Source organism: Pseudophryne corroboree, chromosome 5, assembly GCF_028390025.1.
Source record: "Pseudophryne corroboree isolate aPseCor3 chromosome 5, aPseCor3.hap2, whole genome shotgun sequence".
NCBI classification, from domain to species: Eukaryota; Metazoa; Chordata; class Amphibia; order Anura; family Myobatrachidae; genus Pseudophryne; species Pseudophryne corroboree.
Window position 1 is genome coordinate 557,044,440 of NC_086448.1, and position 23,968 is coordinate 557,068,407.

The 23,968-nt window shown below is 43.5% G+C and overlaps 1 long non-coding RNA gene across 1 annotated transcript in view; it reads left to right on the forward strand.

Moving 5' to 3' along the window:
* The window catches only part of LOC134929214 (uncharacterized), a 190,321-nt gene that overhangs the window by 153,851 nt on the left and 12,502 nt on the right, over positions 1-23,968 (forward strand). Inside the window, exon 3 of the long non-coding RNA XR_010178387.1 lies at positions 5,361-5,516. This is a non-coding gene — a long non-coding RNA (uncharacterized LOC134929214). The remainder of the gene's footprint in view (positions 1-5,360; positions 5,517-23,968) is intronic.

Sequence of the window (23,968 nt, forward strand, 5' to 3'; positions counted from 1 at the left end):
ATATCACTGGTTTATCACTTCCTTATGCCGTCTCCAGGTTAATACATCTGCCCCATTGATCTAATTTAGATTTCTCTTCTGTTCATTCACTATGTATTTTACTAATTGATAAAAATAAACTATTAACAGCTCTGTTTTTTAAAACATCCTGATTAAATCATTCCTTAACTGTTTAAAGTTTTTTCAAAGAAACCCAACTTGGAATAGGACTGTTAATTTTAGATCCTATTAGAACCTGAATCTTCTTAGTATCCAACAAGCAGTGGGACTTCTTTCACTAATAAGTGCTGTATTTATTCAAGCTGCAAAAGACTATGATTTTTGTTCTTTTTACCTAGAGATATTTATAATTTTGTTCTTACCAGAATGTCACAAATGATATATCCTAACGATATGCTAATGCTCAATTTTATATAATTTTATTTATGTCAAGTATATGTCATTTATCTGATGGATGAATAAATATATATAATTACTCTTGCACTCTCTCTCTCTCTCTCTCCTTTTGGTTTGTTCTATCTACAAGTAGTGGTTGGCAATCTCCCCCCTTTTTTAGTGAGAGCTGCATCAGTAATTAATTCTCCAGATTCACAGGTAGGGAGGCGCTTTCTCTGTTGTTTCCTTCCTAAATAGTTAAGGGAGTCCAACTTTAAAGGAAAGTCATTAAGATGGTACAGTAATCTCCCTATGCATTCTGGCTACGTATTACTTCAGATGGCAATACACCTTAAAATTATCTGTACAATCATCCAACCAATTCATCGATTGGAACGTAATTCTGGTAATGTATTGGAGCAAATGACAATCAGCCATTTTCTCCCAAATGCTGGAGAACAGACAAAAATGGGCATTCAGACAAATTTGTTAAATCAAATGAATTTTACCAATTTTTGCCATTTTGCAGTGTTTGGGAGCAATACATTACTAGTGAATTGGTTGGTTGGTTGGTTGGTTGGTTGGTTGGTTGGTTGGTTGGTTGGTTGGTTGGTTGGTTGGTTGATTGATTGATTGATTGATTGATTGGTTTGTTTGTTGGACAGATAAAAGTGCAATGATGTGCGGCAGTCATAATAACTCAATATCTGGGGTATTACACTAGGATTGGCTGGACATCCAAGTGATGTCATTCCAAGAGGTTGGCACCCATGGACTGGAGGAGTGGAAACCTGCAGTGAAGGACCCATGGTGGCACCCATGGACAGGAGGATGCCAGACCTGCAACGAGGGACAGTCTTGTGGGCAATATAAGATAGTGCTGTACCTGGTAATGGGGTCCTGGGTGCCGGTGTGTGGCAGAAACTTTAGAAACACCCCTCTTGAAATCCTGCATTTGCCTATGAACCTCATCCAGTGACTGCAAGTGACTGAAATAAGAGTTGGATGTATGTCCATTTGCACCATGTGGAAATGTTAGTTTTGACACACTGTCTTGCCCACATGATTTCAGATTAGCATATTTTATACTACTGATGGCTTTCTCTTGGAGAAGTAGATAGGGGCATTTACATGTAAGGCCACAGCAATGAATATGAATATGCAAATAATTAACCAGACCACTTGCTATGTACTGTATATGATTTTGTCTTCCATGGAAGATACATGTTCATATGCATGTTTGCTTCTATATTTGGGACAATTTCAGGGCTAATTCGGGCTCCTTTTTATTGTTATGATATTCAAAACTATTGCTAAAAAAGTCAAAAAATTATTCTTCAGTATTTTTATTGCAGTTTTACTAATGATTCATAATACATTACCCTGTTTGTATGGCTCCCAAGTTGCAAAATCAGCATTGTACTGTACATTTCATTCTGTTTTATTGAGAACAGGTCTAGACATGCAGTTTCACTTGAAGTGCTGTATGTATTTGAAAATTTGTATAAAAAACAGTACATTTAGTTAAGTTCCATAGGCTGTATATTAGTGCAATGTGGAAAAAGTGGTTAGTGGATTATATTATCCAGCCATACAGTAATGTTGGATCAGGGGTCAGTAGGTTGCTTGAATATATAATTATAAAGGGAATAAAATAAGTTTGCAGTAAAAGTGTAAAGGTGTCAGAGGTAAGCAAGTAGCAAAGCTAAGGGAGGGCACAAGGGTGGTTTGAAAAAGTAATAAGCTTGCCTGATTTGACTTTATAGTGTCTATAACTACATTTTTATTTTGCTTAACTAGTGGGACCATAGAACCCATTCTCTTACTATTAATATTATTAGTATACATTTTTTGCTGATTGGAAAAATGATTACTTACTGCTTACTGAATGTAATTAGATTTAATAATGATTGGTAGACATGGCAATGGCAAACAGACCCAGGAAGAGACATTCACAATTGTTTCCCAGTCCATCTTTGACCTTTCCCCTATTACCTTGGCTGTGATGGTTTGATTTTTGCATTTTCCACTAGTGCTGGAATGAGAGCTAATTATATGAGACATTTAGCATGTACTGTTGTAGCCAGTTTAGGCAGATTATAACTCCTGATTAATCAGTTTATTAGATACTGAGAGGGTGGAGAGTCTATAAGTCGCCCAATATCACTGGTACCAAAATCTCAAATTTATTAACAAGCATTTTGGCTTGTGTTATCTCTTTCAATGGTGCAGGTAGTCAAATTTTGGTGTGTGCAATTTATAGTATGTCGATTTGTGTTGATTTTGCTGTTTTCGCATGGGAAGTCGATTTAGAAGTCGCACTTGAATGCGCTATAAGTCGTAAGTAAAATCACAGTAGAATGCCTCAGAAATCACGCGCCAGCACAAACCAACTCACGCCTCAATTTGCACCACAAGTTGCACCTCAATTTGCATCACCAGTCACTGTAAAGCGACAAAATCTCCAAACTGATTGGTCAGAAAATGCACATGCTACAGTGACATCATCACATTGTTATAAAAACACCCACAAACTGCTGGGAACATGTGCATTGTAGCATTTGTGGTGGAGTGTGGTTGAGGTAGTTGCACAGTTGTTGGAAAGGAGAGTTGTATACAGAGTCGGCTCCTACATTCTTGGAGGAGGAGGGCTGCTGCTTCCAATGCTGTTGGTCTGACCCTCCTCATCCCCAGTGCCGCCCAGGTCTCGCCACCTGGGTCCCGGCACCTGTGCTATGTGCAGTTCACAGATGCCAGGACCCGGCTCATGTACAGTAGTGGTCATTATACTGTGCATGCGCAAAACCATGGCTTCTATGAACTGCATCGGCTGCAGCCAATAGAAGCCGACTTGGGTTGACGAGTAAGGAGCTGGCTTCCTACAGGAAGCTAGCTCTCTGGCTATTGCAGCCCAGTCTGGCAGTAACAGAGGGAGGAAACACCTCCCAATGGGACTGCCTGTAGTGTCTGTGACTGGCAGGTAGGACTTCCAATAGGAAGTCATTGCCAGCCACAGTGAAGTTAGTACAGTCTCAAGGACTGCATCTTGCTTCACTGACGTTGAGATGGGTTGCGGATTTTACCTGGGGGCTGCAGTCCTGCAGCCCCTAGATAAACCCCACCACTGGTTGTATGTATATTTTGCGATTTGTGCCTGGGACTGTAAGTTGTCTCGTATTTTTGTGTTGTCTTGTTCATTTTTAAAGTGTATTATTTTTGTCCTGTGTAATTCTAAGTTTCATCTTGTCATTATTTGTGAGTGTTTGTGGTGTGGGAATGTGTTTTTTGTGTGAGACAGGTGGTGCTAGAGGGGTTTATTATTTCCTTTATCGGTATTAGGTGTTTTCTGTTGTGATGGAAAAGGAGTGTGGGAGGAGAAAGGCTGAAGAGATGGAGTTGGATGTGGAGGATGTGTCTATGCAGCAGCCTATATCTGAAACAGAGTGTGAGGAGAATGATGATGATGATGAGGAGGAGGAGAAGGAGGTGTCTGTGAGCAAGACAAAGAGTACAGTAGGTGCAATGTGTACTTTACATATGAGGAGAATGTGGCCCTGGTCAAGGGAGTCATGTGCCATTATGAATACCTCAATGGCCGCTACTCCTCGAGGACCAATAGATGGAGGAAGCCTTCTCTGTGGCACCAAATCATGGAGGAGGTCAACTGCTGCGGCACACTGAAGAACACTGTGGAGGTGGCCATAAAACATTAGTACAGATGTATTAACCAGGAGAAGGCATAAGGAAGTGATAAACCAGTGATAAGTGCAAGGTGATAAATGCTAATTTTACATATTGGAGCTGTTGGCCGGTGCATTTATCACCTTGCATTTATCAATGGTTTATCACTTCCTTATGCCTTCTCCAGGTTAATACATCTGCCCCATTGTGTGAAGTGTAAGATGGCCAAGTCTAGACTGAGTATGCAGAGTGGCACTGGCTCCCTCTTCCAGCAGGAGTGGCTGTATGAAGTTCCATTGCAGTTCATAATCACTTCTGGGGGGATTATGAACTGCAATGGAACTTCATACAGCCACTGTTTGCAGGACACTGATGCCCCACAGAAACAGGGTGAGTAATGTGCTTATTTTAACTTTTGTAATGTTAGTTTCATTTGCTCAGTGTGTTAGCAAATTTTACTTGTTAGAAATCTGTATTTTTCCCAAATTCTGCATGGTGCTTTACAAATAGTGTACAGTATTTTGAATTGGCCTGGACATGTCAATTAGTCACATTACCAAATATATGGACACAGCCATTTTTTTGTAGCCCATATTGTAATTGGTTGGTTTGGAGAAGAAAAGATTATCTTTATTATTGTAAAAGAAAAAGTCAGGTTTATGTTTTTGTTCCATCAGCAAATGCATCAGGGGTAGAAAACACGTGGATTGGCGAACGCAGGTCATTTTTGCTGATTTTGAAGCATTTTTCATCAATGCCATTTCACTTAAAAAAAGGTGAAAAGGCATTGGTGAAAATGCTTTAAAAATGGATGAAAATGGCCCTATTCGAATACGAATAGCTTCGAAATGATCGGAGCTAATTGCATACCCCCTTTAGCATGTTCTCGTTCAGACAAATCTGTTTTTCAGCACTTTTGATATTACAAAAGTACAGTTATATGTCTAAAGCGATTAATACATTTTTAAAGTTGCACAGTGGAGTAGTTTAGCTTAGGCAAAAATCTGCAAATAATTATAAAATAAGGAGAAATGGATCTACTAACTTTGAGGTGCTGAACTACACAAGTGTCTGTCTTTTGCATGATGAATCAATCATATTATATTCTGTTTTCTTATACACTACAAAACAAATCCACTGCATACAACATTACACTGCCAAACTTTTTTGTGTGTGTGTGTTTTGGGGTAGCTCTAGCTGTTTGTCAACTTTGTTTTTTGGTCCAGACACTACAATTGGTCTTTTGCTGTGGGTACCCTTGTATTTCTTCAATTCTCTCATAATGACCTCATCTTTTTCTTTAGACCCACAGATTAATGAGCTTCAGTACCCAAAAATTAACCCTGTTGAAACAGAAGAGGATGGGACATTCACTTTAAATTTGTTTGCTGTCACAACACATTGGCCCCAAACTCCTAGGCCACCCAGACCAGACTTACAGGAGCCAACAAGACAATCAGGTGCTGATGCTGTCTCTTTCGTAATTTGCAGAAACATGACAGTAGTGTTACATAAATGAATGCCAATGTCATGCTGTTAAATGAAAATGTTTGGACTCTGAATGAAAATGTCCACTATTTTAACACCAATTTGTCAGACAGTTTTGGTATTATGACCAGAATCTTAGAAGTAAACCTCCATTTTTTAGGGGCACAAAAACTTCAAATAAGGTCTTTTAACAAAATTTCATGGGGGAAATGTAATAGGGTATGAGAATCAGAAAGTGAGAGATTTTGTTTGAGTTTTCTGGGATTTTTAGAGCAGGTTAATTTTGCTGAGTAAATGATTGATGCTTAGAAAAAAAAAAGAAAACTCACGCAAAATCTCTCACTTTCTGATTCTCACACCCTATTACATTTCCACCCATATGTCTGTTTGAAAACTAAAACAATCTTCTTAGGGACATGAATGAAAATTTCCATTCACTAGGACAATAAATTGTTAGTTACCTCCCTGAGGAATCAATTACCGCCAGTAATAGTGCCAACCCCTAACCTGCACCAATGCCACCCAGGCGTGGAGTCTTTACTAAAGGTAATGCTGCTGGTCCTTGCTGCTCCTCATCCTCTCTAGCCGTTTACTTAAAAGGAGACGATAAAAATTTTGCTGATAATTTTTTTTTTAAATATCATACACAATTACATTATTATGTTTACAAATATAGGGGCAGATGTATTAAGCCTGGAGAAGTGATAAAGCAGTGATAAGTGCAAGCCAATCAGCTTCTAACTGTTATTTTCCAAATCCGTAATGATTGGCTGGTGCGTTATCACCTTCCACTTATCACTGCTTTATCACTTATCCAGGCTTAATACATCTGCCCCATACTTCTGTACCATTCATTCATATGCTTTAACAAAAGCAGTTCATATTATGTTGTTTTGCTACTCTTTAAAAACAAAATATTTATAACAAAATTGTTATACTGACCAAAAAAACATTGTCAAAAAGCTACTGATTACAAAGCATTGCTTTTTATATTATGCTGATATTAAGCATTTAAGACTGTTTTAGCCTGTTTTGCAAATGTAATACATATTTTTGTACTAATTTGTATTTGTCATGTACAGTATATGTGTATGCTGCAATAACATTCTTGGTTGAAATAGTCAGTTTAACACATGATCCAGACCGGATCCCTAACACATGGGTGTAGTACGGCTGACCGGCGGTCTCCTGACCGCCGGTCAGCTTACCGATGCCGGGATCCCGGCAGCATACCGACGCCGGGATCCCGGCAGGGAGGGGTGAGTGCAGCAAGCCCCTTGCGGGCTCGCTGCGCTCGCCACGCTGCGGGCTTGGTGGTGACCTGCGGTCGCCACGGTTTCTATTTCCACTCTATGGGTGTTGTGGACACCCACAAGTGGAAATAGTCCCTGTTGGTCGCCATGCCGACCATCGGGACAGTGACCCGTCGGGCTGGTGGAGGAGGTCATGTGACTGTCGGTCAGCTGACCGGCGGTCACATGAATACCACCCCTAACACATACCTATGTTTCATTGCTGTTTCTATGGCTAGAAACAACAACAGTTATTGTTATTTGTGTTTGAGGCCTAATTCTGGCTTCATTTACAAAGGTAAACACTGCTTTAATGTGAATTCATTAACATTATTATTTTTGACTATAAATTCTGTTCTCATGCAATTAGTTATTTGAAAATACAGCACACCTTAAAAGAAGTATAAACTGATTTTGTGTACATTTTATGGGTTACAAATGTGTAAATACACTGACATTTCAGTGAAAGTGTATTGACCAAATACAGTCACATATTTTTTCTCTAAGTGATGTGGATAATGTTAAGCACTGTTTCATAACTGGCTGCAGCACACATTTCAGGAGGGATTACATATTTTGGACCTGAAGTACAATCTTTAATTATAAAGGGCATCACCTGCATTGATCATCCTAGGAAACTGATTTCACCACAGGTGCGGAAAAACATTAATTTAGAGCAGACCTCCCAACATGACCCTCTCCAGGAGGGACACAATGCTCTGCTCCTGGATTTTCTCTTAATTCATGATCGCCGGCACCTGTGTTGAACAGGTTAATGGATAAGAAAGGTGTTTCAGCACAGGTGATGGCAATTATAACTTAAGAGGGAAGTCCAGGAGCAGAGCATTCTGCCCCTCCTGGAGAGGGTCATGTTGGGAGGTATGATTTAGAGTAAAGGCAACACACACATAAGGCTGGGGCCACACATAGCGGCCAAGTGGGTCCCGTGTAGCGGAACCCGCTTGGCCGCAAGGAGACTGCACATGGGCACCTATGCAGGCACCCACACATGTGCGGCAGTCCAGCTGCCGCCGGATCCAACCCATACTTGCCTACCTGACCCTCTCCATGAGGGAGAAAATGCTCTGTTCCTGGACTTTCCTGGTAATGTATGTTTGCCATCACCTGTGGTGAAACACCTTTCTTACCAATTAACTAGCTCACCACAGGTGATGGCAATCATACATTACCAGGAAAGTCCAGGAACAGAGCATTTTCTCCCTCGTGGAGAGGGTCAGGTAGGCAAGTGTGATCCAACCGCTGCATGCTGCAGTTGATCTGGATGGCAGGATGATGGGATTTCAGTGTGAACACATACATTTCACATTGTGCCGCACTGTGTTCTATGAAATCCCATGTGTCACTGGCCAGATCCTGTTCTGTGGAATCCTGCAGAACAGGATCTGTGTGCACACAAAAACCCCTTCCCGACCAAGTGGGTCCCGTTCAGCGGGACCTGCTTGGCTGCTATGTGTGGCCCCAGCCTAAATGAACACTTTCTTGAATAGGTACATATATAGCCAGGCTAGTTATTAGTATGAAGCATATGCACAGGCCAGCTGCATTTTTAGAGGAGTGGACCGGTGTGCAGACTCCGTGTGTGGGCCCCCTCCTCTCCTGTAGCCGTCACCGCCACTGTTAGCGCTCTCAGCACTAAGAATCTGGCACAGTGCCAGAGTCTACAGCGCATGCACAGGACTCTGAAAAATGGGTCTCTAGTGCTCAGTGCACTAGCAGCGGCTGTGATGGCTACAGGAGAGGAGGGGGCCCACACACAGTCAGCGATGGACTCCGGAAAGGTAAGTATAGAAGAAATGGGTGCAGTGTGTGCGGTGTGGGCCCCCTCTGGAGCCAGGGGCCCATGTGCACCGCACACACTGTACCCATTATAGATACACCAGTGGCACAGGCATATGAATCACGGCAAGCTGCATGATATGTCATGCTGTGCCGCCTAGGAATGAGTGAGCACATGACTCATTTGCAGGCACACTAACTGTGCCAGCCATACTGCAATGCATACGCATTACAGCATGGAGGGACATGGCTACATCTGTACATAGTGCTGAGTATTAAGTTCAATTTTAGGATATGAATTTTTAGTTTTTTAAAAGATAGCAATGTTATGTAATTTACTTACTGTGAAGTAGTTGACTATCACCAAAGCCCTAACCTGCCTCCCACTCTCTACTCACAGGGCGGTATTCAAATGCCTACAATAAAGTAGCCCCCTGGCGCTAATATATTTTGTTTTAAATAAACGTATATGTCCCAAGAAGAATCTGCATGCAGCTCACTGTAAAACAGGGGGACCACTCCACCCCCTGACCACAATAGTTATAGCAAGAAAAAGAAAAATACAGACAGCGCTAGCAGATTTCTCATTAAAATAATTATTTATTTATTTATTAAATTTCCCTCTATTAATATCTCTAATAAAAGATCCCTTTCTTACCACTAAGACTAATTGCATGCAATTATAAAAAGTTTTTAACTAAAATCATGGCACTAATATATAAAATAATCACAACACATTTAGTAGTAATACTCTGCTCTCTGAAACTACTTAATTTCTCCTTGATACACACAACATACAGCTTGATCGAATTACCTCACACTGTTTCACTTCAGTGTTACAAAATCTACCAGCTCTAGTTAGATGTTAAAATGTCTCTATTTCACTCAAGCTGAGGATTTTTGCTTCATTGACACATTTGTAACCAAAGAGTCACTTGTTCAGGACCAAGTCATGTATTCTTAATACTTGCTTCCAAGAGTTCATTTAACATGAAAGTATTCAATAGCTTTTTTTCTCCCCTTTGATTTCGTGCACAACCGCAATTGGTTAGTTATTAATTAGTTGGTTAGACATGCATGCATAAAATAACTTATCTCGAAGCAGCAAAGGTAATATGGTGTCACAGCAGACGTTTAAAACATGGCCATGTTAGAATCCAATTTTTACCACAGTCCCTCCTGGGTTCCGTTTTGTTACGCTCCCGGCTTCTGGTGCCAAATACATTTATACAAAGCCTTATCCGGAGATCATTCAATTTTTCCCAGCCTGGAGGCAGAAATGTGGTATTCAAATTATATATATTATGCCCAATCTCCTTTCTAAAGTGATCCCCATTATCGTGCTTATCACACCCATAGTGATCAGGTTTTGCTGCGGGAAAGGGTTGTGCACCCTTGCTACCCCAGGGGTAGTGAGCTGAAATGATTATACCACACCCATCAGTAGAAACAGAACGGGTGTGGAAGGGGGTGAAATGAATTGAACATATACTGCCCACAGAGTCACCAGATAAAACCAGTAGCCCTGCCTGCTGTCTGCACGTTGCATAATCCAGTGGAGGTGGTTGATGAAGGCACAGATTGTGCAACATGCATCAGCAGTGCACAATGTTGCAGATCTTATAAATAGTGTAGAATACAACATAGTCCTTCCAGATCTATCAAGACAATGGAACCTAGATTTTAACAGCCCAAATGAATGTTCTATCACAGATTGATTGGTGGACTTATGTGCATCATTATACTTGTGCTTTGCAGGAGTATCAGGAAGCCACAATCAAGTCAGAAGTCAGTAGAAACATCCATACCCCAAGTCCCCTGCAAAGCAATATAATTAATTTATGTGAAGTTTAGCAGGACAACATTTTTAGGTGTGTAGTGAGGAAGTAAACAGAGGACTGTATACTTACCAATCAGCCATCCCTGACTGAGGATAAAGGAATCCTGCCATGAGCCAGGATAGCCGACTATAACACTCATGATTCTTTGGTTTGCAACATACACCACGTGTGCATTGGTGGAATAGGTGTGGTGGCGATTAAGTGCTCTTGCCCTAGGCAATCTCAGTTCAATGTGCATGCAGTCTACAGCACCCAGGACATTTAGCATGCCTGTGATCCTATAAGAAGCTAACCTGACGTTTTGGTACTGTGACTCCTGGCCAGGAAAGCAGGTATAAAGTAAGTACAGGAGAGGGTCTTGAGTGTTGCAAAGACTTGACCCAGGTAGATTGATATGGTGGCTTGAGGCTGTCACTGACTGAAAGCAAAGAATTGCAGGACAGCCCACAGTTTGTGTAGGCCTGATAAGGCTTATGACCATGCAGTGTCTGGTTCAAGCTGAGTTTTGACATGGTCATTCAGGTGCATCAAGTTGGTGTGGCATCTGTATGACCTCATCATTAGAGAGTGCATTGAGATTCAATTGCCCACAGAAGAACCTAGATCTTTGTAGGCTCTGTGGTGCTGGTTCCTCTGCTTAATTTCTTAGTCCTGGACCCTGTCAGTCAGCTAGTGCAGGCCACATGATATCACTGCTTAGCTCAGGGCTACACCAAAATGCCCTCAGCCATGGTTGAGAGCAGAAAGTGGATGCTGCAAGTAACTTGGTGGGCTTTTATTAGCATTTGGATTGGTTTAGGCTTAATAATAATGATTTTTTGCATGTTGCTTTGTGGAAGTGGTGCATTTAGGTCTGATTTTTATGTGATTTTTGTGCGAGTTTGGTGGGGCTTTTTGTTGGAACTTGGGGGAAAAAATGGTTTTCACATGTCAACTAGAGATGAGCGGATTCGGTTTTACTCGGATTACTCGGTTCTCAAAACGGCATCTGATTGGCTCACGGATGTCACATGTTTTGGATAGCCAATCAGATGCCGTTTTGAGAACCGAGTAAATCCGAGTAAAACCGAATCCGCTCATCTCTAATGTCAACATGCTAAAAAAAAACAGTGCATTGATTCCATACATTGATGTGCAATTTTGTTGTTATGTTGGGGGTTATTCAAAAAAGTTAGCAATTGGGCAAAAACATGTTGCACTGCAGGTGGGGAAGATATAAAATGTGCAGAGAGATTTAGATTTGGGTGGGTTGTATTGTTTCTGTACAGGGTAAATACTGGCTGCTTTATATTTCCACTGCAATTTAGATTTCATTTTGAACACACCCCACCAAAAATCTAACTCTTTCTGTACATATTACATCTGCCCCACCTGCAATGCAGCATGGTTTTGCCCAATTGCTAACTTTTTTGGTTTGCTAACAACTCTTTATAAACCCCTTGGTGCGAGTTCGAGCAATTTTGCAAAGATGATTCTTAGTAAATTTGCAAATTCCATTGATACCAATGATATTTTGACAATGTTTGTTCCGATGTTGATTTTCCGCAATTTGGAGTGCAAAGTCCCAATTGACATGTGACTTCCATGCAAACTGGTCCTTAGTAAATTTGCAATCAGCAAAATCATGGCCTTTAATCACAATAAATAGGGCAAATTGATCAAATTCACCTGTTTCAATTAAATCTCTCTCTGCAATTTCCTAGAGATCATTATAGAAAACAGGGAATCTTTAAACAATGAAAATTAATCTAGTTATACACAACAGCAACAATCATTGTATTAAACTCTAAGACAATAACCCGAGTATTACTGACCAGCGACTGACCATTCTGGAATAGAGTGTGCTTCTGCATTTTCTTTTTTTATGTGCAGAACTACAAGTCTCAGCATGATAGCACCTCTTATTATGTTTCAAATTAGGGTATGCAGTCCAAGCCCCACATATATTCTATATTGCGTACATGTATACAGTCCTGGCACTACCCGCTTAGCAAAGAGATACAGAGGCACTACCTGCTTTGCATCCTTGCTGCGCCAGTATGCCGCCTATCTCCTCTGCTACTGCTGGCTGCTGTACCTGTCACACTGACAGGCAGCAGCGCTGGCAGCTTGGAGTCTCCTCTTCCGCCCTGCCCTGTGACAGCGGCTGTGTTTGGGCAAAAGGGGTGGGTATACACAGTGCTGAGGGGGTGGAGCTATGTGGGGCCTAAGGGGTGGAGCTACACAGGAACAACAGGCTGCAGCAGATTTTAGGTTGAGGGGGTAATTCTGAGTTTGGTGAGCCTAGCCTCCCAACACACTGTGACAGTGGGTGAGATCAGGCCCGGCGGAGGGCACGGGATCTCATTGAAAGTGCAGATACATTGAAGTCTCGCTGTCCCCCCCCACCACACACACACACACACACACACACACACACATATTTGTCACTGTGTAACACCCCCCTGTGTTCTATCACTATGTCACCCCCCCCATGTTCTGTCACTGTGTCACCCCCCCTCCCCCCGTGTTCTGTCACTGTTTTATTCCCCCAGTGTTTATCACTATGTCACCAACCTGTGTTCTGTCACTGTGTCACCCCCCATGTTCTGCACCGTGTCACCCCCCGTGTTCTGTCACTCATGTCACCCCCCTCGTGTTCGGTCACTATCTCACCCGCCCCGTGTACTGTCACTGTGTTACTCCCCCATGTTCTGTCACTGTGTCACCCCATGTGTTTTGTCACTGTGTCACCATAACTGAGTTCTGTCACTGTGTCGCCCCCATCCGTGTTCTGTCACTATGTTGCACAACCCCCCCATGTTCTGTCACTGTGTTACCCCCTCATCATCTGTCACTCTGTCACACCCCCTCTGTGTTCTGTACCAGTCACTGTGTCACCCAGTTATTGTGTAAACCCCACCCCCGTGTTCTCTCACAGCCACTTTGCCCCCCTCTCCTGCAAAACCCTGCACAGTGCAAAACTAGCGATGTGCCATCGATGCCTGACGCACAGCGCATATGCAATTTGGGCGCAGAACCACTGGCAGCAGCCTCAACACTATGAGGGTGATTCAGCATAATTTGCAATGTTGCTGAAATCACTTTTGAGCAATTTCAGCACCTGTGCACATGCGCGCATGCAGGTGCGTGCATGTGCAAGGTCTTAAACTGTGTGTCCCCACGCATGTCAGTGTAAAGGGTTGTAGTTGTGCAATTTTTTGTACAGCTACAACCCATGCTGAATTAGGCCCTATGTGTGTCCGTCTGCCACATGGTACTGTAGCTGCAGCGCCCAGCTACTTGTGACAAAGGTAGCCAGGCAGTGCTGCAGATTCCCGTCCTTCATTACAGTCTGCCCCTCCTGGCTGGTGCTTCGAGGGCAAAACATAAGTATAATTACAGACATACAGACAAACACACACATGTAAAGGGGGCTTTACCTGGATGTGTGACATTTGCCCTACCTGCTGTAATATGTAAAGGGGACTCTACCTGGAGCAATGTCTAAAAGGTACTCTGCCTGGAGTAATGTGTAATGTGTAAAAGAGGTCTCTACCTTGCATAATGTGTAAAAGAGGTCTCTACCTGGAGTAATGTGTATTGTGTAAAAGAGGTCTCTACCTGGAGTAATGTGTAAAAGGGACCCTACCTAGAGCAATGTATATAAGTGGTACTACAGTGTGGCGTAATTTGAATAATGAAGACTACTGTGCGGCGTAATATGAACTGGTATTATATTGTGATCATGCCCCTTCCCATGAAGCCATGCCCCTATATTTTTGCCGCACACATTCGGCGGGATGTAGTATGGTATACCGACAGTGTGGTAAGCGCAAATGAGTTCCTTGCGGGCTTGCTGCACTCGCCACGCTGCGGGCACGGTGGCGCGCTACGTACGCCACACTATTTTATTCTCCCTCCAGGGGGGTCAGGGAGAATAAGTGTCGGTATGCCAGCTGTTGGGATTCCGGCACCGGTATACTGTGCGCCGGGATCCCGACAGTCGGCATACTGAAGACCACCCATTCGGCGCGTACTGTCCCTGTTTTAAGTATAGGGGGGAGGTGGGCACCAATTCTCTATCTGGCACAGGACACCAAAATGTCTAGCTCTACCCTACAGCCTGCTGAATGCAACTTCCCCATAAATCTGCTCTGCTTACATGATCCAATAGACCAGCAGCAGCTGCAGACACTTCTATTTCTGTGGTGTGTTAAGGTCTCCTACTGCCAGTCTCCTGCTGGTCACTGATGATCAGTGTGGGTACAGGTGCCTCATCCTTCCCACCTCCGCACCGCCTGCCTCTCAGACACTGGCACCGCATGGAAGCTGTCCCTTCAGCACACGCTGTTCCTTCGTGAAATATGGGAGGGCGCAAATTTATAGTTTGCAGGCCGAACACCCTAGCACCAGCCCTGCATGTATACGTTTGAATGTGGAGACTCCTTCAGCTTGGATTAGCACCCCTCCCACCTGCCCTGGGAGTTTTTTTTTTATTAGCATGGATCTCTGGCATTTATAGACTGCATATACTATGGTGGTAAGTTCTGAATAATTTATGCAATTTGTCAGTTTTAGTAATGAGTTTGGTGCATGGGGCCCCTTGGGTTGGTGTGACCTGGTTGCATTGGGGCATCACAGTGTAATACTCAATCTTGCACATTTTTAGTACCGGATTGTTTTTTCTAACAATTTAAAACTTTTAAATATTAATTATTACCTCTCACCTATGTAACACACTTAATACATCACTTTTGCTTCTTACAAATGAAACACTTACTAAAACTTTAACCTCTCACTAGTGTGAAGCCTTGGGGCGTCTGGCCTGTGTTGACTTGGGGGATCCCGTGCCCTGGACTTGAATCTTAGTTTTAGGGATCCAACGGATGAATACACCTAGTTGGTTGGTGGGCCCAGCTCCAAAAGGAGAAGAACATCGGGGCCAACCTGTACCTGTCCAGAGCAAAAAAGCGGGCAACGAAAATGGTAATGGACCAGCTACACCCCGGTCACAGCATGTTTAACTTGCTTCCTTCAGGCAGGGGTTACAGGACCGTCCCCGCCAGGTCCACCAGAAGCCTCAAAAGTTTCTTTCCCCAAGTGGTCCACCTGCTGAACTCCTGAGCATTGACTAACTAGACATACATGTAACTCACTTGTGTCCCTACGGTATTCCTATCTGTATGACTTTACTGCCCCCCCTCCACCACCACCACCTGCTTATCTATTAGCTACTTGGCTGTTTTATAGCAAATTTAAGACAAATTCCTAGTATACGCAAGTATACCTGGCCAAATAACCTGATTCTGATTTAGCTAAAATTATGCTAAACACTTCAATTTTGCGCTATGTTAGATTACAGAGTTTGTTATAATTATTAAGATTGGCAGTGATTAGTAATATAGGGGGTCATTCCAACCCGTTCGCACGCAGCGGTTTATCGCTGCGGTGCGAACGGGTCCGGAATGCGTATGCGCGGCGGCCGCAATGCGAATGTGCGATGTTGCCTGGCAACAGGGGTTGCCGGGTTACGTCGCGTCCTACGATGGAAGCGATCGCAGAGCCGAACGCAAAGAAGATTGACAAGAAGAAGGCATACCTGGGCGGATACGGACCGTTGGAGACCGTTTTCGGGGAGTGGTAAGGGAAATGCAGGCGTGTTCAGCAGAACTGAGGGCGGATGTCTGACGTCAAAGCCGGCTTCAGCATTGCAGGTATCGTTGCACAGGGTAGGTATAGGGCTGGTCTTCTTCTGCTTGAAATTTTTATAGCTTAGCAGGGCTGCACAAGCGATCGCAGCCCTGCTAAGCTAAAATACACTCCCCCATAGGCGTGTACTTGTTGATCGCAGAATCAGCAAAAAGTTGCTGCGATCAACTCGGAATGACCACCATAGAGTGTGCATCTGCATTTTCTTTTTTTCTATTTGGATCTACAAGTCTCATCTTGATAGCATTACTTATTAGAGATGAGCTGGTTCAGATCTAAGAGATCCGACCCCCCCCCCCCCGAACTTCACGTTCCGAGCTGGGAACCGAGTACATCTCGGGACTTCCCGCCAGACTCAGAAACCAGAACGAGGCAAAACGTCATCATCCCGCTCTCGGATTCTCACGGGCTTTGGATTCCATATAAACAGCCATGCATCGCTGCCATTTTAACTCCAGACTTGGAGAGTGAGGGAGACAGACCTCTGTCTCTCTCTGTGGGTGGTGGTGTTGGGTGGGGTCAGTGTGTGCTCTCTAGGGGTTCTGTTCCTGTCACTGTGTTGTCCCTGTGATGTTAGGGGTACTGTCCTGGCTGTCACTGGTGTTTAATGTGCTGTTAGGGGTGCTGCAGCTGTACATGGGTGTTACTGTCCTGGCTGTCACTGTGTTGTACAGGGTGAAGGGGCATGCTGTGAAAATACAGGGGTGCTGGCCCTGTCTTGTTTGCTGTAAAAATTCAGGGGTGCAGTGAAAATAAATGTACACTGGCCCTATCTTGTATGCTGTAAAATTACAGAGGTGTTGTGAAAATACAGGGGTGCTGGCACTGTTCTGCATGCTGTAAAATTATCACAAATTCCCAAGGAGAGTCCAAGTGTGTCCGCGGATGTGATGTCTAGGCCTGACCTTCACAATACTGTATGGGAAGGGGAGGCTCCAGCAACAATTTGCATGCCCTCTGCAAGTGCTGGGAGGAACACCGCCAGTCCAGTTGCTGATATAGAGATTGAGGATGTCACTGTAGAAGTACACCAGGATGAGGAGGATATTGGTGTAGCTGGCACAGAGGAGGAAATTGACAATGAGGATTCTGATGATGATGTGGTTTGTTTGAATAAGGCATCAGTGGAGACAGCTTTTGCCCATGGGATGAAAAAGCCCATTGTCATACCTGGCCAGAATACCAAAAAATCCACCTCTTTGGTGTGGAATTATTTCTCCACAAATCTGGACAACAGTTGTCAAGCCATCTGCTGCCTTTGCCAATCCATAATAAGTAGGGGTAAGGACGTTAACTACCTAGGAACATCTTTCCTTATACGTAACCTACAATGCATTCATCATAAGTCATTGTCAACTTCAGAAACTTTGGGTAATAGCATAAGCAGTCCACTGACACCTAAATGATGTGGTTTGTTTGAATATTGGCCCTCATTCCGAGTTGATCGCTCACTAGCTATTTTTTGCAGAGCAGCGATCAGATAGTTGCCGCCTCTAAGGGAGTGTATTTTTGCTTTGCAAGTGTGCGAACGCTTGTGCAGCTGAGCGGGACAGAAAAGTTTTTTGCAGTTTCTGAGTAGCTCTGGGCTTACTCAGCCCTTGCAATCACTTCAGCCTGTCTGGTCCCGGAATTGAAGTCAGACACTCGCCCTGCAAACGCCTGGACACGCCTGTGTTTTTCCTATCACTCCCAGAAAACGGTCAGTTGACACCCATGGATGCCCTCTTTCTGTCAATCTCCTTGCGATCGGCTGTGCGAATGGATTCGTTGCTAGAAGCATTGCACAGCAATGATGCTATTTGTACCCATATGATGCACGTGCGCATTGTGGTGCATACACATGCGCAGTAGTAACCTGATCGCTGCGCTGAGAAAAATGGCAGCGAGCGATCAACTCGGAATGAGGGCCATTATTTCTCTGGAAGGAAGAGGATGAGTATGTAAACACTAAGGGGGTGGGGAATCTGAGGATGAGGATGACATCTTACCTCTGTAGAGCCAGTTTGTGCAAGGAGAGGTTAATTGCTTCTTTTTTTGGTGGGGTCCCAAACAAACCAATAATTTCAGCCACAGTTGTGTGCAGACCCTGTCACCGAAATGACTGGGTTGTTAAAGTGTGCATGTCCTGTTTATACCACATAAGGGTGGGTGGGAGAGCCCAAGGACAATTCCATCTTGCACATCTTTGCCACATCATTTCAGGGATGCTGCCCTATATGGGGTGCTGCCCCTCTGTCTTATCAGTCCGGGGGTGCTGCCCTACTGCCTTTTAAGTCCAGGGGTGCTGTTGCCTGTCTGCTGTGTATAGTAATTCTTCAGGGGTGCTGCCTATGCTGTATAAATCTAGGGGTGCTGCCGTATAATTCCAGGGGTGCTGCTGTATTTGATCCTAGGTTTAAATTAAAACCTAGAGCAGAATATGAAACAAGCTTCGACATCACAAACAGATCTGTGAAAACATAGCCACAAAGGTGGAAATGGAAATTGTAATTTTGACAAAGTGTTTTACAATGAGATCAGATTTGCAGCCAAAGTCAGGCAGACTAAGAAGATACAGAATAATAATCCAGCACAACTGCCAGGGAGGTAAAAGAGAGATTTTCTGTCAGAGCATTAGAGAGAGGTTCTTCTCAATTATTTCTTATTAGGGACTCACTCAAATGTATGGCTCCAATTAGTCTACCTTAATTTTGATTTATTATTAATGGTACATATTTTGGGATTATTTATTTACAAGATGCACATTTGTTGTATAGGGTTCTTTTCCTAAGGGCTGTGCAGGGTTACCACAAGACCTTGCGTTGTTAGAAGAACAGAGTTTCAGTGATCTTGCATTGCATCAGCTTTCCATTGCACTGCAGCGTCAGATGGGCCAGGAGCTCCTGTGAGGCACAAACAGTGACTGAATAAGGCCCAGTATGGGGACTCATGGTATCTTACAGCCAGGAAGATGTCTGACTTGTCAGGCTGAGGCATGCTGTGGGCACAGAGGTTAGCATTGCTTCCTCCCACAGTCTTACTTATAGTATGAAATGGTTTTCAACTGTAGAGTGGTAAGCTCCACTAGGGCAGTGACTTAATAACAAAAAATTCACTGCACAGTCCTGCTTAGTACTGTACCAAACCCACCCAAACTCAATTTGCCCCATCCGAGGCTGCTGTGGGGGCTCAGGAGGGGCTGCTAAAACATCTAAGGGGCTGCTTTATTTAAAAATTAAATATGAATAAAATAAACAAGACACATGGGTATGCTCACATGCGTGTAACTGGGACACACAGGTATGCTCACATGCATGTAAATGGGAGCTGGGAAAATAGAAAATAAGGCATCTGCCACAAAATATGTAAAAATATATATATAAAAATGCTATAAAAATATGGAAAAAGAGAAACTCACGAGATTTTCACAAAATAAGTCTCATATCCAAACTAATATCCAATCTTGATTCTGTGGTATACACCAGTTTATTTGCATTCCAGTATTAAATCCGAGATTATCTTAATCCCTGAAAATGGAGAAAGGGGTACAAATTTGGAGGCTTTGGCCCCTAGTTTTTCAGTTTGTCCAGTAATGTGGTAATTATATAGTTGCTTGGTTGAAGATCTTTCCGTTCCACACCAATATAGGAGTGGAGGTGAAAGCCTATGTGTTGTTCCTGATTGCGTGTGCCTTTCTAATTTTTAATCACTCTCTTGACACTGTCCTCTTCCTCTTGCTTCTTCTCATAATGTGAAAAATCATCAAAGAAGGAGGTGGTAAATTTGTAGCTAGCTATAATTCGGAGAACTTGGCGAGATTTTTCCAGGGGAACCACCTATTGCTGATGTGATGGGTTTATTAAACTATGCATGTCCTGTTTAAACAACATAAGGGTGGGTGGGAGGTCCCAAGGACAATTCTATCTTGTGTCCCTTTTTTTTTGCATTGGGTGCTCTTTGGGGCCTATTTTTAATGCTGCCATCTTGTCTGCCACTGCAGTGCTACTCCTAGATGGGCCAGGTGTTTGTGCCGCCCACTTGTGTCACTTAGCTAGTCATCCAGCTACCTCGGTGAAACCTTTTGGCCTTAAAACAATATTGTGAGGTGCAAAGTGTTTAGAATAGACTGGAAATGAGAGGAAATTAATGTTATTGAGGTTAATAATATCGTAGGATCAAAATTACCCCCAAATTCTGTGATTTTAGCTGTTTTTATGGGTTTTTTTTCCATATAACATCTAGATCCAAAACCAAAACCCAAAAAGGTCATTTTGGTAGAGTGACCATATTATCCCTTTTACCTGGGACGCTCATGGATTACACAGGTTCTGTGGCTGGCTGACTTCAAGCATACATTTCAGCTGATTTTAATCAGTCACAGAACCTGTGTAATCCATGAGCGACCCAGGTAAAAGGGATAATATGGTCACTCTAGTTTTGGCAAAACCAATCCAGATCCAAAACACGAACGGATATCCAAATTCAAAACTGAAACACAAAACCAAAAAAGTGTCTGCCGCACATCTCTACCTCTTATATTGGGGCAGATGTATTAAGCCTGAAGAAGTGATAAAGCAATGATAAAGCAATGATAAGATAAAGGTGTTAATGCACCATCCAATCAGCTCCAATATGTAAATTGACAGCTAGGAGATGGCTGGTGCATTATCATCTTGCACTTATCACTGCTTTATCACTTCCTCAGGCTTAATATATCTGCCCAAATGTTTGAAATTAGGTTGTGCAGTTCAAGGTTCCACCACCCAAATACATTCTGGAATATTATTCACTACATTTAATTACTTTAAAACATGCAGTTTATTTTAGACTTTACATAGTTTGTGTTCACTGTAAATGTTAAATTCACCTTAAATACAGTATAGAGATGAGCAGGCTCAGTTTTCAGAAAACCGAGCATACACAACTTCTGGTTTCTGAGTGAATCCAAGCTGTGACTCGGATTTTCTCGCCAGGCTTGGATTCCAAAACTAGGCAAAACATCATCTTCCTGGCATCAGACCTCATGTGTTTTGGATTTGATATAAGTCCTTCCCATGGTTATTCAGGAACCATTGCACACAGTACCGCTGGTGGGAAGGACGCTTTCACAGATTACAAAATGAGGACACCATTTGATGGGCACCCACATGTTCCTAGTGTTAACACTGAGCAAGTTTTGATGATGGTAGACAATTAGCAAAACATTCTTTTATATTTTTAGTAGAGATGTGAACCGGAAATTTTTTTGGATTTTGTGTTTTGGTTTTGGATACGGTTCCGCGGCCGTGTTTTGGATTCGGACGCGTTTTGGCAAAACCTCCCTGAAAATTTTTTGTCGGATTCGGGTGTGTTTTGGATTTGGGTGTTTTTTTTTTCAAAACCCCTCAAAAACAGCCAAAATCATAGAATTTTGGGGTAATTTTGATCCCACAGTATTATTGACCTCAATAAACATAATTTCCACTCATTTCCAGTCTATTCTGAACACCTCACACCTCACCATATTATTTTTAGTCCTAAAATTTGCACCAAGGTCGCTGGATGACTAAGCTAAGCGACCCAAGTGGGCGGCACAAACACCTGGCCCATCTAGGAGTGGCACTGCAGTGTCAGACAGGATGGCACTTAAAAAAATTAGCCCCAAACATCACATGATGCAGAGATAAATAATAAAAAAAGAGGTGCAAGATGGAATTGTCCTTGGGCCCACCCACCCTTATGTTGTATAACCAGGACATGCACACTTTAACAAACCCATCATTTCAGCCACAGGGTCTGCCACACGACTGTGGCTGAAATGACTGGTTGGTTTGGGCCCCCACCAAAAAAGAAGCAATCAATCTCTCCTTGCACAAACTGGCTCTACAGAGGCAAGATGTCCTCCTCCTCCTCATCGTCCGATTCATCACCCCTTTCACTGTGTACATCCCCCTCCTCACAGAGTATTAATTCGTCCCCACTGGAATCCACCATCTCAGGTCCCTGTGTACTTTCTGGAGGCAATTGCTGGTGAATGTCTCCACGGAGGAATTGATTATAATTCATTTTGATGAACATCATCTTCTCCACATTTTCTGGAAGTAACCTCATACGCCGATTGCTGACAAGGTGACCGGCTGCACTAAACACTCTGTCGGAGTACACACTGAAGGGGGGCAATTTAGGTAAAATAAAGCCAGTTTGTGCAAGGGCCTACAAATTGCCTCTTTTTCCTGCCAGTATACGTACGGACTGTCTGACGTGCCTACTTGGATGCTGTCACTCATATAATCCTCCACCATTCTTTCAATGGTGTCAGAATCATATGCAGTGACAGTAGACGACATGTCAGTAATCGTTGGCAGGTCCTTCAGTCCGGACCAGATGTCAGCACTCACTCCAGACTGCCCTGCATCACCGCCAGCGGGTGAGCTTGGAATTCTTAGCCTTTTCCTCGCATCCCCAGTTGTGGGAGAATGTGAAGGAGGACCTGTTGACGGGTCACGTTCTGCTTGACTTGACAAGTGTCTCACCAGCAGGTCTTTGAACATCTGCAGACTTGTGTCTGCCAGAAAGAGAGATACAATGTAGGCTTTAAACCTAGGATCGAGCGCAGTGGCCAAAATGTAGTGCTCTGATTTCAACAGATTGACCACCCGTGAATCCTGGTTAAGCGAATTAAGGGCTCCATCCACAAGTCCCACATGCCTAGCGGAATCGCTCTGTTTTAGCTCCTCCTTCAATCTCTCCAGCTGCTTCTGCAAAAGCCTTATGAGGGGAATGACCTGACTCAGGCTGGCAGTGTCTGAACTGACTTCACGTGTGGCAAGTTCAAAGGGTTGCAGAACCTTGCACAAAGTTGAAATCATTCTCCACTGCGCTTGAGTCAGGTGCATTCCCCCTCCTTTGCCTATATCGTAGGCAGATCTATAGGCTTGAATGGCCTTTTGCTGCTCCTCCATCCTCTGAAGCATATAGAGGGTTGAATTCTACCTCGTTACCACCTCTTGCTTCAGATGATGGCGGGGCAGGTTCAGGAGTGTTTGCTGGTGCTCCAGTCTTCGGCACGCGGTGGCTGAATGCCGAAAGTGGCCCGCAATTCTTCGGGCACTGACAGCATCTCTTGCATGCCCCTGTCATTTTTTAAAAAATTCTGCACCACCAAATTCAATGTATGTGAAAACATGGGATGTGCTGAAATATGCCCACATGTAATGCACGCACAATATTGGTGGCATTGTCCGATGTCACAAATCCCCAGAAGAGTCCAATTGGGGTAAGCCATTCTGTGATGATGTTCCTCAGTTTCCGTTAGAGGTTGTCAGCTGTGTGTCTCTTATGGAAAGCGGTGATACAAAGCGTAGCCTGCCTAGGAACGAGTTGGCATTTGCAAGATGTGGCTACTGGTGCCGGCGCTGCTGTTCTTGCTGTGGGAGGCAATACATCTACCCAGTGGGCTGTCACAGTCATTTAGTCCTGAGTCTGCCCTGCTCCACTTGTCCACATGTCCGTGGTTAAGTGGACATTGGGTACAAATGCATTTTTTAGGACACTGGTGACTCTTTTTATGACGTCTGTGTACATTCTCGGTATCGCCTGCCTAGAGAAGTGGAACCTAGATGGTATTTGGTACCGGGGACACACTACCTCAAGCAATTCTCTAATTCCCTGTGAATTAACGGTGGATACCGGACACATGTTTAACACCTACACAGGTGCCAAGGCCTGAGTTATCTGCTTTGCAGCAGGATGACTGCTGTGATATTTCATCTTCCTCGCAAAGGACTGTTGGACAGTCAATTGCTTACTGGAAGTAGTACAAGTGGTCTTCCGACTTCCCCTCTG